We start from the raw sequence: 16,433 nt of genomic DNA, 5'->3' as shown, positions 1-16,433 counted from the left end.
GGTGGACATTTTTTTTGGGTGGTGGGAGTTGAGTTACTTGCCACAGAATTCCCAGTGTCTACCTCCTCTTGTAGCCATAGTACTCGTACGGCTGATCTTGTTCAGTTTCTTGTTAACCACCAGGATGTTTATAGTCAGGTATTCTCTACTTCTCTATACCTCTCTTCATCACTGATATTACCTCTAACCACCAATCATTCCCACACACATCCCAGAAAGGGAAGTGGCTTCACCTTGACATTTTTCCCCTTCTCATCAATTCTCACAAAGGCTTTCTCTGTTGTTTGTCATCTTCCAATTTTTTTTCACTTGTGATGCGAGTCATCTTGGAAAGGCTGTGTTTTTCTGCTGCCTCTCGTACAAGCTGCGTCGGATGACAATGAGAAATGTCCTACAGCCATGGGTACACAGGCCAAGAGAACACGAAACAGGAGCTAACAGCCAGACAAAGCAGCAGAGAGCACGTACTTTCAATGAGTAAGTGCTGACACCCACAGGGGTATGGTGGTGGTGTGGTCATGTAACTGGACAGGTGACCCCAAGCCTCAGGTTAATATTCTGGGGACACTTTCAAGTTTAACAGTGGTGAGAATTTGAATTAAATAAAATCTGTAATTTAAAAGCAGCCTAATGGTCACCGTTGTCATAAAATTTCTCTGATTCACAATGTCTCTTGAAGAAAGAAGTCTGCCATCCTTACCTGATCTAGTCTACATTTGATTCCAAACCTACATATTGATTCATAAGTGCTTGCAAAATGAGCTAGAGTTCAAGGGCAATTAGGGATGGCAACAAATATTGGTCTTGCCAGCAACACTAATGTCCCATGTGGGAATAAAAGCATCAAAATAAGATACTTCACCTGTTGCTTTCTCAAGAATGACTCACTGTCTAGTTGCAAATATTGATTGTCATGAACTTTGAACCCTGTGGATAAGCTGTCTCCTTTTGAGAACAATGTGAGTGTCAGTAAAGGCCCAGTGAGTAGTGTCCTTACTTCTGAGTCTCTGGATTCAAGTATCAGTCCAGGGCCTCAGCACATGGAACCTTATTAACAGGGTTGAGGGAGTGCTGCACTGTCAGGGATTTGATCTTATAGCTGAGATACTAAAACAGCTACTTACCTGCTCAGGGAAAAGTTCCTGTGACAATACTTAAAAGTAAAGCAAGAGGACTTCTCTCTGATGACCTGACCAATAGTTATCTCGTAATATCACGGGAACAGATGATCTGGTTATTGTCAAATCGTTACTTGTGGGAATATGCTGAAGCTGAAATTGGAGGCTGTGTTTCCTGCTGAGATTAGCAGGGCTGGGGTAACCGGACTGCATTTGAGCTCATTCAGAGCTTTCTGCCTCTGTCTGCTTTTATTGTTTTTTTTCTCTCTCTCAGGCCTTTTAGGATAGCAGCAGCAGGTGAGAGCGAACCAGCTGTTCAAGATCATGGCACCAGCAGGATAGGCCTGTATGTTCTAGGCCAGCCGCAATCTTTTCTCTTCTTTTTTTTTAACTTACCTTCTGGATTTCTGCAGAAAGAGGTAGCCGTGGTGATGGCTTTATGGAGAACGTGACAGCAGTTGTGGGTGCAGAGCAGTGTTGGTTGGAGGTCCAATATGGAGTATCTGTGGGTCTGGAGCGGTGTTTGGAGGTCCAGTACAGAGGGCTGTGGGTCTGGAGCGGTGTTGGCTGGAGGTCCGGAGTGGGGGAAGTAGCTGTGGGCCTGAGTCCAACTTTGTTGGAGCGAGCCGCAAGTGAGGGAGGAACCCCGGCATCTGTGACCCCTTGCAGGGAGTGCACTTAAGAAAAACTGCTCTTGAACACCACCCCTCCCAACACAACAAGGATAACCACATCCCCCGGTCCTCACCTTCCACCTCACCAACCTCCCCATCATCCTCCGCCACTTCCACCTCCAAACGGACCCCACCACCAAGATATATTTCCCTCCCCACCCCTATCAGTGTTCCGGAGAGACCATTCCCTCTACGACTCCCTTGTCAGGTCCACGCCCCCCCCCCACCCCCATCAGACCACGCCCCACTCCTGGCACCGCAGCAAGTACAAAACCTGCACCCATAACACTCCCCTCACCTCCGTCCAAGGCCCCAAGGAATCCCTCCACATCTGTCAGGAATTTACCTGTACCTCTACCAATGTCACTGACTGCATCCATTGCACCTTGTGTGGTCTCTTCTACAGCGGGGAGACAGGACGCCTTCTTGCAGATTGTTTCAGAGAATATCTCTGGGACACCTGCACCCACCAACTCCATCGCCCTGTGGCTGAACACTTCAACTCCCCCTCCCAGTCCGTTAAGGACATGCAGGTCCTGGGCCTCCTTCATCACCAAACCGTTACCATCCGACACCTGGAGGAAGAACACCTCATATTCCGTCTTGGGACCCTGCAACCACACGGGATAAATGTGGATTTCAACAGCTTCCCCCACATATTTCCAGTCCCAAGCCTCCAACTCGGCACCGTCCTCTGGACATGTGCATCACACCCCCCTCTGGCCTATTACCACCTCCCACACCTTCATCCACCCATCGCTTTCTCAGCTACCTTCCCCCCCCCCCCAAACCCCCACCCCCTCCCATTTATCTCTCAGCCCTGATCCACAAGCCTCATTCCTGATGAAGAGCTTATGCTCGAAACGTCGATTCTCCTGCTCGGATGCTGCCTGACCTGTTGTGATTTTCTAGCAGCATACACTTGACTCTGATCTCCAAGAACTGTAATGTTAACATTTAACTTTATTTCTTTCCTTTTATACTTATACTAAGAACAACAGGAATGTTTTACTTTTAACTTTGTTTCTCTATGTTGCTATTTGTACCTAATACTGTGTATGATGACATTGTACACATTTCACTGTATTCTTATACTTTTGTACTTGAGTATACATGACAATAAAGCTTAAATAAAAATATCAAATCAGTGATGATGTATCAATAAGTAGTTCATGAGATATTTGAGATGACTGAGGGTTGTGAAAGGCACAATATAAATGCAAGTTTATTTTCCAATAGTTACCAAAAGAAACCTTGAATTCTCTCTCCAGACTAAATGCTATGGTTTCATTCTTGACAGATAGAATTGCAAAGTTATGCAAATCAGACCTTAGTTAGAGTGTTGGTTTGACCAGTTCTGGTCGCCAAAACATGAAAAGGCGATAATGCATTTTGAGGGTGATACCGGAACTCGGGTTACTCCACAATAAAGGCCAAGTCTTGTTTTGTTTGAGAAATTACAGAAGGTTTTGGTCGAGAATGTACAATAGAATATGTTTCCATTTGTAGGGAAAGGCAAATTTAGAGGGCATCAATATGGAGAGGGAGTGGTGGAGGCTGATACAATTGCAACATTTAAAAGGCATCTGGATGGGTACATGAATAGGAAGGGTTTGGAGGGATATGGGCCGGGTGCTGGCAGGTGGGACTAGGTTGAGTTGGGGTATCTGGTTGGCATGGACAAGTTGGACCAAAGGGTCTGTTTCCCGTGCTGTACGACTGACTCTGATCACCCAGAAATTAAATAGGACATTCAAGAAAAAGTTATTCTCTCAGAATTTGGTGAGAATATGGAACTCGTGGTGCGGTTGTGATAAACAGTGTTGGTGCATTAAGAGAGAAATAGTCAGCCTTGGAGGGGCAATGGATTAGGGAGTTGTACTGCAAGAGTTATACAAAGAAGGAGATTTGAGTGGAACTTCGATGCTAGCAAGGAGTGTTTGGGGATGATGGTCTGTTTCTGTGTGGTACATATTATTCAATTGTATATTACCTGCTCGCCACCTCTTCCAAATACTGAATTTATCCCAGCACCAAGATCACATAGCATGGTGGTAGCTGGGCTAGAACATTATAACATTTCAGGGTAGTTTTATTCCAGAGGAATGGGCTATGAGCAACTAATCTCGGTCGTGTCAAGGAGCCTAGGTCTGCAAGTGAAACTCCCTGATGTGTGGAAATTAGTGGGAGCCTTAAAGACAACAGTTAATTTCACACATTCATTCAGAATTCACACCCACACAAATACATGAGGACAGGATGTTGTACAACAGGCTGCGACCCCCCCCCCCTCTGCTGATGTGTGTCACATCCTGACCTTCTCAAAGTTAGATTGCATTCTGCAGCAGGATGAGTGGCAGAGGATAGCAATACTTTGTGACATGCCATCAGAACCTGAGGTGAGCCTTTAGCACAAACCTTGCGGTCCAGAGGTACGAACATTAATTAGCCATGTGCCTCAGGACCCAAGTAAAAAATGAGGTCTGCAGATGCTGGAGATCACAGCTGCAAATGTGTTGCTGGTCAAAGCACAGCAGGCCAGGCAGCATCTCAGGAATAGAGAATTCGACGTTTCGAGCATAAGCCGACGGTGGCACAGTGGTTAGCACTGCTGCCTCACAGCGCCTGTAGACCCGGGTTCAAGACCCGGGTTCAATTCCCGACTCAGGCGACTGACTGTGTGGAGTTTGCACGTTCTCCCCGTGTCTGCGTGGGTTTCCTCCGGGTGCTCCGGTTTCCTCCCACAGTCACAAAGATGTGTGGGTCAGGTGAATTGGCCAAGCTAAATTGCCCATAGTGTTAGGTAAGGGGTAAATGTATGGGTGGGTTGCGCTTCGGCGGGTCGGTGTGGACTTGTTGGGCCGAAGGGCCTGTTTCCACACTGTAAGTCTAATCTAATCAAAGCCCTTCATCAGGAATAAGAGAGAGAGAGCCAAGCAGGCTGAGATAAAAGGTAGGGAGGAGGGACTAGGGGGAGGGGCGATGGAGGTGGGATAGGTGGAAGGAGGTCAAGGTGAGGGTGATAGGCCGGAGTGGGGTGAGGGCGGAGAGGTCAGGAAGAGGATTGCAGGTTAGGAGGGCGGTGCTGAGTTGAGGGAACCGACTGAGACAAGGTGGGGGGAGGGGAAATGAGGAAGCTGGAGAAATCTGAATTCATACCTTGTGGTTGGAGGGTTCCCAGGCGGAAGATGAGGCGCTCCTCCTCCAGCCGTCGTGTAGTTGTGTTCTGCCGGTGGAGGAGTCCAAGGACCTGCATGTCCTCGGTGGAGTGGGAGGGGGAGTTAAAGTGTTGAGCCACGGGGTGATTGGGTTGGTTGGTTCGGGCGGCCCAGAGGTGTTCTCTGAAGCGTTCCGCAAGTAAGCGGCCTGTCTCACCAATATAGAGGAGGCCACATCGGGTGCAGCGGATGCAATAGATGATGTGTGTGGAGGTACAGGTGAACTTGTGGCGGATATGGAAGGATCCCTTGGGGCCTTGGAGGGAAGTGAGTGTGGAGGTGTGGGCGCAAGTTTTACATTTCCTGCGGTTGCAGGGGAAGGTGCCGGGGGTGGAGGTTGGGTTGGTGGGGGGTGTGGATCTGACAAGGGAGTCACGAAGGGAGTGGTCCTTGCGGAACGCTGATAGGGGAGGGGAGGGAAATATATCCTTGGTGGTGGGGTCCGTTTGGAGGTGGCGGAAATGGCGGCGGATAATACGTTGTATGCGCAGGTTGGTGGGGTGGTAGGTGAGAACCAGTGGGGTTCTGTCTTGGTGGCGGTTGGAGGAGCGGGGCTCAAGGGCGGAGGAGCGGGAAGTGGAGGAGATGCGGTGGAGGGCATCGTCGATCACGTCTGGGGGGAATCTGCGGTCCTTGAAGAAGAGAACACCTCTGGGCCGCCCGAACCAACCAACCCAATCACCCCGTGGCTCAACACTTTAACTCCCCCTCCCACTCCACCGAGGACATGCAGGTCCTTGGACTCCTCCACCGGCAGAACACAACTACACATCGGCTGGAGGAGGAGCGCCTCATCTTCCGCCTGGGAACCCTCCAACCACAAGGTATGAATTCAGATTTCTCCAGCTTCCTCATTTCCCCTCCCCCCACCTTGTCTCAGTCGGTTCCCTCAACTCAGCACCGCCCTCCTAACCTGCAATCCTCTTCCTGACCTCTCCGCCCTCACCCCACTCCGGCCTATCACCCTCACCTTGACCTCCTTCCACCTATCCCACCTCCATCGCCCCTCCCCCTAGTCCCTCCTCCCTACCTTTTATCTCAGCCTGCTTGGCTCTCTCTCTCTTATTCCTGATGAAGGGCTTATGCTCGAAACGTCGAATCCTCAGGACCCAAGGCCAGCATTTATTACCTGCCCCTAATTGCCCAAAGAGTCTACCCCACTGCTGTGGGTCTGGAGTCACAAGTAAGTAAGGATGCCAAATTTCCTTCCCTAAAGGACATGGGTCTGTTTTAGTTTGGGAACATGGACTAGTTGGACCAAAGAGTCTGTTTCCATGCTGTATGTCTCTATGACATTAGTGAACCAAGGTTTCTACAAGACTTGACTGTGGTTGCTTGGTAACCATTTTTATTGGATTCACATTTCATCACCGACTGCAGTGGAACTTGAACCCATGTGTCCATATCATTATCCATTGGTTCTGGATTATTAGTTCAGCAATATTGTCACTATACCACTAGCTCCCCCTGATTAAGTTAGGGCTGTAACATTTTACTTTATTAAATAATTGCAGTTCAACAGAACATTAGTCTTGCAAATGCAGAATATGAAACAGTAGAGGACGCAAGTAATTTTCACTATGTCTACTTCTGACATCCAGAATCTGAAACATTGAAAGCCTCCCGCTGTCCCCAATCAAACATTATAGGTCGGCTGGCTAGGACCCTCATGTGATCAGTGAGGCAGTACCAAAATCAGAGGAGCAGTACATCTGGTACTGAGCAGACCAAACTATACAGTTGTCTATAAAATATGAAAGTTGTTATAGTCTCCTTTCGAGAGAGTGTGGTGCTCGAAAAGCACGGCAGGTCAGGCAGCATCTGAGGAGCAGGAGAATCAGGAATTCCTGATGAAAGCCTTACGCCTGAAACGTCGATTTTCCTGCTCCTCGGATGCTGTCTGGCCTGCTGTGCTTCTCTAGCACCACACTCTTGACTCTGATCTCCAGCATCTGCTGTCCTCACTTTCTCATAGTCTCCTCTCTTTTTCAAATGAGAGACAACAGGTGTTGAGTTTAACCTGAGGGTCACCTCACATCAGGGGAACCTCAAAAGGCAGACTCTCATGGTGACCTCGGCCAATATAGAAACTGAACCTGTGCTCTTGCGTTCTAAACAAGCTAATTGATCCCCCCCCATAACTGAATCACTGATAAAGCAGCGTCCTTTAGGTGAGTTATTTACAAGGCTGGACACAGAGTTGCAGTTCGGGGAATGAGTGCTCCACTTATCTCTGCTCGATTTCAAAAGATCACAGCTTTTGGCGCAGCTGACTGGCTAGCAAGTTAACTCTGATTGGCTGAGGTGTTGCTGTGGCAAAAACATGCTCCAAGGTATTTAAAAAAGAGATGCAAAGTTCAAACATATTTCTTCTACTTGTCGAAAATGGTCCCCTTGTGAGAATGTATGAAACTTCTAACAAATGTAAATGAGTCACATCATGACCTTGGCTGTCTATCTTAATTTCAATGTTAACGTAGTCATGAGCATGTACGGGAATGTTCAGCAAGTGCTGCCTAATCCTAGAATCACATCCAACAGAAAATCTTTTGTTTTGGTTTTGACAATGCCGTTGAGTTGAGTACAATCTGTGCTCTGCTTATCCAGAACTTGCTGTTTGATTCAATCAGCCAATGCTTGAGAGTACAGCATCTGTACTTGTAATTACATTTCCTGCTTGAAATTGCTCAATTGGCCGGCAGAGCATCTATTTGGAAAATACTACCACCTGACAGTAGTGACGTGAAACTACTTTAGAGTCATAGAGATGTACAGCATGGAAACAGACCCTTAGGTCCAACCCATCCATGCCAACCAGATATCCCAACCCAGTCTAGTCCCACCTGCTAGCACCCGGCCCATATCCCTCCAAACTCTTCCTATTCATATATCCATCCAAATGCCTCTCAAATGTTGCAACTGTGCCAACCTCCACCACTTCCTCTGGCAGCTCATTCCATACTCATACCACAGCTGAGAAGTGGCAGATGGAGTTTAAATTAGATAAATGTGAGGTGCTGCATTTTGGGAAAGCATATCTTAGCAAGACTTATACACTTAATGGTAAGGTCCTAGGAAGTGTTGCTGAACAAAGAGACCTTGGAGTGCAGGTTCATAGCTCCTTGAAAGTGGAGTCACAGGTAGATAGGATAGTGAAGAAGGCATTTGGTATCCTTTCCTTTATTGGTCAGAGAATTGAGTACAGGAGTTGGGAGGTCATGTTGCGGCTATACAGTTCATTGATTAGGCCACTGTTGGAATATTGCGTGCAATCTTGGTCTCCTTCCTATAGGAAAAATGTTGTGAAACTTGAAAGGATTTTGCCAGGGTTGAAGGCTTTGAGCTATAGGGAGAGGCTGAATAGGCTGGGGCTGTTTTCCCTGGAGCATCAGAGGCTGAGGGGTGACTTTATAGAGGTTTACAAAATTATGAGGGGCATGGATAGGGTAAATAGGCAAAGTCTTTTCCCTGGGGTCGGGGAGTCCAGAGCTAGATGGCATAGGTTTAGAGTGAGAGGGGAAAGATATAAAAGAGACTAAGGGGCAACCTTTTCTTTCTTAATCTTTTTTTTGAGATATTTTGCTTTTCCAGAATTCAAGCCTTGTACTTTTTGTTTGAGTTATGTGGGAGCTTAGGGAGCTGATAGTTCTCCATTATTTTCCCTGTGGCAATGTCTCATCCAAACAGAATTAAGTTGACACCCTTTTCTCCTGTTGTGATCATTTGAAATTTGGCATTCTTGCATTTTGTCCTGATGAGTGAAGATGAGTAATGTTTTGTCAACACGTCTCTCTCCAGCACTGTGGGAGCATTTTCCCCTTACAGGGAATGAAAACTTGGGAGGCAGGCAGAAGTTTATTCATGCAGAAACCAGATAAAGCAGGAGGAGGGCTAAAGGATCTTCCCTGAATCTGACCTCAACATACAAACTCAATTATTCTTTTAATCTTTAGCTCAGATCAGAAGACAGATCAATGCCACACTGTGACTTGTACAGTAAAATGCAGTATATTTATACATTTCTGTATTATAATGATCAACATGGTTACAGTGATTCCCATCTAACCCATATATCCAATCCAGTAAAACACCTAATCGATGATGAGCATTGTCCAGCCTCACGTTCTCATGATCTCATGGTGTTTAACAGACATTATGACGTTGGAATTTTTCTATGCATCCTGTTCATTCACACTCCAAAGTTTATTGCTATACTTCTTCGGGCCTCTCTAGCTGGCTTTATCATTAGAGACAATTTGAATTTGATTATTTAGTTTATCTCGTGTGCTGTCTTTATCAAATTCAGTTATTACTCTTATATTGCCCGCTGTCCTAATTATGCATGCAAAATACAAAAGATGGTTAGTTGCTACAAGATTTCTAATATTGATTTTTATTAGAAAGTTAGTTAGGAAGGTTAAATACAACTTTTCCTACTCTTAGTACTTTGTGATTAATGGGCTGTCAGCAATCTGTTTAGTTCAAGGCACAGGATGATATTTCCAGAACCAATTAACTTTCACATCTAGGTCTAAATGCTTTTACTTTAATGCTTTTAGATTAGATTAGATTAGATTAGATTAGACTTACAGTGTGGAAACAGGCCCTTCGGCCCAACAAGTCCACACCGACCCGCCGAAGCGTAACCCACCCATACCCCTACATTACCCCTTACCTAACACTATGGGCAATTTAGCATGGCCAATTCACCTGACCCGCACATCTTTGTGACTGTGGGAGGAAACCGGAGCACCCGGAGGAAACCCACGCAGACACGGGGAGAACGTGCAAACTCCACACAGTCAGTCGCCTGAGTCGGGAATTGAACCTGGGTCTACAGGCGCTGTGAGGCATCAGTGCTAACCACTGTGCCACCGTGCCGCCCTCAAAGCGTTGGTTATATGTATATATTTTTATGCAAGACATTATCCTCATGATTCCAAAGGGAATTTCTGACGATAACCTATTGCAGAATAATTCATTTAGAAGAAACAACTACAAAATGACTTTAACTGTTGTTCTGTTAACGACTTAAGGAGGTGACTGGTTTTATCCCATGCCTACTATTCATTCATTCACTGGGGCAATTATTTTCCCATTAATGAGGACTAAGATTAGTTGCTTGTCTATTTTAGAGTCATACCCTTATCAGTACTGTCAGGTATGGGGTATTCATGGCCTTGGTGTGACTTTATTCAAAGATATCTTCTGTCAGCTATCTTGTGTTTTCATTCTCAGGCAGGCTGCTTCTTTCTCATTGTCAGCCATTTTGTGTGAGCAGACATAGGCCATTTTGTTATGAGCATGTATAGTGCACCCCTACCTGCATTATTCAACTTCTCTACTGCCAAGTGAAACTTACTCAGTTTAGAACACTTGGCAGTGAAAAGAAAATTTACCCTGTTTAAAAGAAAATAATGCGTGGAATTCTTGGTAAGGCTGGCATTTCTTGTCCAGCTTTAGATCCTTGAGTAGGTCATGGAGCTGCCTTCTTAAACTTAAATCCCCAAGGATTATCTTTCTGTAAGGGTAGTTGTGGAGGAAAGAGAGAAAGGACTGGAAGAAGAAGAGGAGGAGGCCATGACTCAACTGACTAGTCCTCCCTGTCACAGATTACGATAGCCACCATATCTCTATCTTCCTGACCCACTAACAGCCCCCAACCTCACCTAACAATGGATACAATCTGTGATATTAAATCCTGCAGGAACATGTGGCATTGACCGTTTAACAGCTGAAATACAATAAATGTTGGGGATTGGGGGGGGGGTTGGTGTATCAGAAATATTGCTCTCAGGATGTAGCACTGATTAACAACTCTGCTGTTTATGAATGAATTTTTTTGTTCAACTGTCAGTAAGTTTTATGATTTCATATCTGGACATTATGGAATGTATGGCATGCGGGGGATATTTGACGCTTGAAAGACCGTATCAATTAGTTGTTAGCTCGATTATTTACTGTAGGTTAAAAGTGAGCTGCTTCAGATTAATTTCAATCCGATGTGGTGACAGTGTAACTGTGGGAACCGTGATAAAGTGTCAGAAAATGATCTTGTGACAACTGCCGCCTGTCAGCAGACTTTTACTCACTCTGTTTGTTTTAAAGCTAAGTCATCGAAAGCCTGTGTTAACTGTGCAAAGTGTACAGGCTGTGGGCTGGAGCAGTGTGGCTGTTCAGGGTGAACAAACAATACCCCTCCCCCACCACAAGCCCAAAACCTAGACAATATTTCGAAAGAATGAGCCTGATATGAATACAGGAAATCAGATGTCATCCTGGAGTTCACTGCTATTTTGTCTGTCAAACACTGGGACTTTACCAGGAAGTAACATGGAGAGGCAATGGTCTAATGGTATTATTGCTAGATTGTTAATTTAGAGTTGAAAGGTGCAGTGATGGAAAGTACAGCAGGTCAGGCAGCATCCAAAGAGCAGGAGAATCAACGTTTCAGGCATAAGACCTTCATCATTTGATTTTCCTGATCTTCAGATGCTGCCTGACCTGCTGTGCTTTCCATCACCACACTTTTCAACTCTGATCTCCAGCATCTGCAGTCCCCACGTTCTCCTATTAATTCAGAGACCCACGTAATGTTCTGGGTATTTGGGTTTGAATTTTGACAAGGCTGATGGTAGAATGTGAATTTATTTTTTAAATCCCCTTTAGGGAAGGACATCTGCCGTCCTTACCTGGTCTGACCTACATGTGACTCCAGACCCACAGCAATGTGACTGATTCTTTAATGCCCCCCTGAGCAATTAGGGCAGTAAATGACACCCTCATCCCACAAATTAATAAACAAAAAGCAAAACCAGCCAAGTTCCTGCCCATTATCCCTCCACCACATGATGAATTATACCCAGACAGCGCCAATCATCCTGGAGTAGAGCTAAGGGATGGCGTATGTTCATGCTTATTGGCAGATCCTGAAAGCAAATCTCATGTAATCCACTGGAAGTTTGGAAACCACCTCTTCCAGGAGGCAGCATGACTGGAGCTGGTAACAGCCAACTGAATGCAGGGTCAGCCAACAGGAAAACAGCTGCAATGGAAGTAAGTTTGGAAGTACAAAACAAAGCAAAACATCTGCCAAATCAACCTAATACCAGATCCTGCAGTCTTCCCATTTTTTTCTACAAGCTTGAAATAAATTCAAAGTAATCAGGCAGTGTCAGCATGTTCTTGTGAAAGGGATATCATGTTTAAACAATTTGTTGGAGCTCTTTGAAGAATTAACATGTAATTAAAGGGCAAATCAGTGGGCGTACTGTACTTAGATTTCCAGAAAGCTCTTGGTAACATGCCACATCAAAGGCTATTGTGGAAAAGAAAAGCTTGTGATGTTGTGAATGCAATATTGGCTTAGATAGAACACTGGTTGGCTAACAGGAACAGGGAGTAGGCGTAAATGGATCTGTTAGGAGAAAGTGAGGACTGCAGATGCTGGAGATCAGAGCTGAAAATGTGTGGCTGGAAAAGCACAGCAGGTCAGGCAGCATCCAAGGAGCAGGAGAATCGACGTTTTGGGCATGAGCCCTTTTCAGGTTCCCAAAGAAGGGCTCATGCCCAAAATGTCGATTCTCCTGTTCCTTGGATGCTGCCTGACCTGCTGCGCTTTTCCAGCAACACATTTTCAGCAGTAAATGGATCTGTTCTCTACTTGGCAAGATGTAGCAAGTAGGGAATACCACAGGGATTGGTGTTGGTACCTTAACTCCTTACTATTTATATACATGATTCAGATGAAGGGACGGAAGGTGTGAATGTAAAATTTGCTAATGATACAAAGATAGGTAGGAGATTAAATTGCAAAGTGGATATAAGGAGCCTACAAATATATAGAGATGTGTTAAGTGAGTGTCCGAAGATGTCACAGATGGAGTATCATGTGTGCAAATGTGGAATTGTTCACTTTGGCAGGAAGAATGAAAAGAGATATTCTTTAAGAGAGATTACAGAGGTCTGAGATGCAAAGGGATCTAGGTGTCTAAGACATGAATTGCAGAAGGTTAGTGTGCAGGTACAGCAAGTAATCAGATTATCTTACGTATTGGTCATGCTTAGGGAATGAGAATAGTGGTGGAGTTTAATGTGTTACAGATGGGAAAAGCAAAACAAGGAATAACTAACTAGGTTAATCAGAGCTACACGAGGGCTGGCCTTTCCCAGGGCTTGTTCTGACTTTTGGGTCACACAGGACAGGTGTAAAAGGGCAAATGGAAGACACAGATCCCGTTCCCCACAAGTTCAGGTCGGTTGCTTATTAGGTGATCTGATGCTTGGACTGTGTCATTGATGCGTGCTAGTGTGGGGGGTCCTTGTCTGCAGCCTTAGAGAAACCAAATGAAAACCCACTCTCATTCCAACAAGACTGTCTCTAATTCCTAGAACTAGCTTTCGCAAATCACACAATGCAAACAATTTGTGAATCTCCCGCCATTTACCTGTGTGAAGATCAGCCACATTCCTTTCACCAATTGCTTTTGAGAGCCATCAGTTTGATTGGAAGGAGACCTTGTGAAGAACACTTCACGGTGAGTGCATCAGTCAGTCTAACATAATTGAAAACTCATTTCTGAGCATATACTAATTTCTTTTGACACAGTTCTGTCCATCATGAAGGATCTCACAGGCAGAGCCCTTCTCACCACCAGCCAAGCTCTGTCTTGGTGCCTGTTGGAAAGTTCTGGCGATGAGGCATTCTGCCAAATGACTTTGATAGTCTGCTCAGGGAACCATGCGACAGGATCCACCCTCTCCTTTTCCCACAGGATCTCTTCCTGATGGATTTGTGTTCAAAGGTGTCCTTCTTTGCAAACCTGTCCATGAAGGAGAGGTGATACGGAATGGTCCAACTATTTGGAACGTTCTGTGGCCACGAGGCCTGTCCCATCCTTCCCAACACTGGGGACAGGTAGGACCTCAGTACGTAGTGACACTTGGTGTTTGCATACCAAGGGTCTACACACAGCTTGATGCAGCCACACGCAAAGGTGGCCATCAAGGTGAGGGGCGACATTGGATACATTCTTCCCTTGCCCTTATCCAGAGCTTTGTACATGGTATCTCTGTGGACACAGTCCATCTAAGACCTCCAGATGAAGTGGAAGATGACTCAGGTGACAAGTGGCACAGGTTCAGATACAGCAACAGAGAGAGTACCTCACACCCAATGACCAGGTTTTTTTACCCATAATGGAGAGGGAGCGGTGCTCCTAAAAGACCACTTACTGCCTCACCTTGGCAATGCGCTCCTCCCAAAATGTTGTACTCAACCCCTCCCTTCTGAATCATATTCCCAGCACCTTCAAGTAATCTGTCCGACAGTGAAGGGGATAAAGGATTGGTCAGCCCAGTTCCCAAAGAACGCGGCCTCACTCCTGCCTTGATTTACCTTGGCTCCCGAGGCCAGTTTGAACTGGTCACAGATGCTCATGAGTCTGTTCACTGACAACGGATCTGAGCAGAAAATGCTGACATTGTCTGTGTACAGGGAGGCTTTGACCTGCAAGTCCCCACTGCCTGGATTAGTCACCCCTCTCAGACTCACACCCTTCCTGATGGACTCGGCAAAACGCTCTATACAACACATACACACAAGGCAGGAGAGAGTGAGGAGCCCTGCCTGACTCCGGATCTGATCGGGAAGATTTCTGATTCCCACCCTCTGACTGCGAGTGTACTAATAATCAGTGTCAAAAAGTGTGGTACTGGAAAGGCACAGCTGGTCAGGCAGCATCCGAGGAGTAGGAGAGTCGACATTTCCAGCATAAGTTCTTCATCACTAACAATGTTGACATAGAGCAGTTGGATCCAGTTGGGCATTTCCTCCCCAAAGCCCATTCTGGACAGTACATCCCACATGTAGGTGTGTGATATCCCATGAAGCTCTCAGAGATCATCCTGCTTGTTATAGTTACACACAGGTCTGGTCAGGGCGAATCATTGATCCCAGGGCAGACCTTATCAGGTTGGCAAAGACTTCAGACAGGATTTTGCAGTCTGCATTCAGTCACCAATTTCTAATTTCCTCCCTCTCCCCCTTCTGCTTGTAGATGAGGGTGATGGTACCTTTCCTCATGGATTCGGACATGTGACCTGCCAGGAGCGTATTGTTGTACACCTCAGCAGATTCTGGCCAATCAAATCCCTCAGAGCTGAACACAACTTGGCTGGTATGCCTTTGTTTCCAGGACTTTTATTCTTTTCTAAGGACTTGAGGGCCTTGGTCAGCTTATCCAGAGATAACGGCTGGTCCAGCCTCTCCCACTGCCGTCTAAGATCTCCAAGGTAGAGGACAGGGATGACCACTGTCTGTGGGCTTTATGTCATACAGTCTGACATAAAAGAATTTGCTGTTCCTCAGGATGTCAGCCTGAGATAACATTACCAAGCCATCGCCTTCCTTCAGGCCACTGAGCACGGAGCTCTCCCTATGCACCTTCTGGAAGAAGAAACGTGAGTATGTCTCATCCTGCTCCACAGGGCAGACCCTGGACCGGGAGATTATCGTAGCGGTGTCTGAGGCAAACAGCAAAGCTTGCTGGCTCTTCACCTCCTGGAGATCTTCCGTGACATCAAACCCCCTCCCCTCCCCCCATCGACTGCAGTCTGCAGCAGGAACAGGTTCTGTGTGCTTTTCTAAGTTTGGGCAGTTTTCCCTGTCCCTCTCTCTCACCTTCTGCACAGCTTTGAGGAGAAAGAACCTCTTGATGTTCCCCTTGACTGTTTCCCCTAGTCTGCTGGAGACTCAAGGAGGGCACTTCATGGTTCTCCAACCTGTGTAATCACTTTTGAGCTCCTTCATGTGTTCTAGGGCCAATAGTTTCGCATTCAGCTTTCACCTTCCCTTGCCGGTCTGCGGGTCATCCTGTAGGTGACAGTTGGCAGGAGGCAGTGGTCAGAGAAAGATACCGGCTTGATGTTGGTATATCTGACCAAGAACCTGTGGGAATCCTTGAGAAGGTAGATCCATCTGACTGTGACCAGGTGTATCTACACTACGGAGACAGTGAGATCTGCAGATGGTAGAGATCAGAGTAGAGAGTGTTTTGCTGGAAAAACACAGCAGGTCAGGCAGCATCAGGATTGAGGCTACTGGCCCAAAACATCACTTTTCCGGCTCCTATGCATCGACACTGCGTTCTGACTGCAAGGGTGCTGAATTTGTGGTGACTTTCTCCTTTTCATCAGGAACCCAGATATGGAGTCTAGTTCACTGTCAGAACACCACTCCCTGCAAGTTCACCACCCTGGCTTGGAAATATATCACCGTTCCTTCACTGTCACTGAGTCAAAATCCTGGAATTCCCTCCCCATGGTGTTGTGGGTCAACCCACAGCAGGTGGACTGCAGCGGCTCAAGAAGGCAGTTCACCTTCTCAAGGGCAACTAGGGACAGGCAATAAATGCTGACCCAGC

This window comes from Hemiscyllium ocellatum, chromosome 23 (genome assembly GCF_020745735.1).
Source record: "Hemiscyllium ocellatum isolate sHemOce1 chromosome 23, sHemOce1.pat.X.cur, whole genome shotgun sequence".
Lineage (NCBI taxonomy): Eukaryota > Metazoa > Chordata > Chondrichthyes > Orectolobiformes > Hemiscylliidae > Hemiscyllium > Hemiscyllium ocellatum.
Note: the sequence above shows the minus strand (reverse complement) of the source record.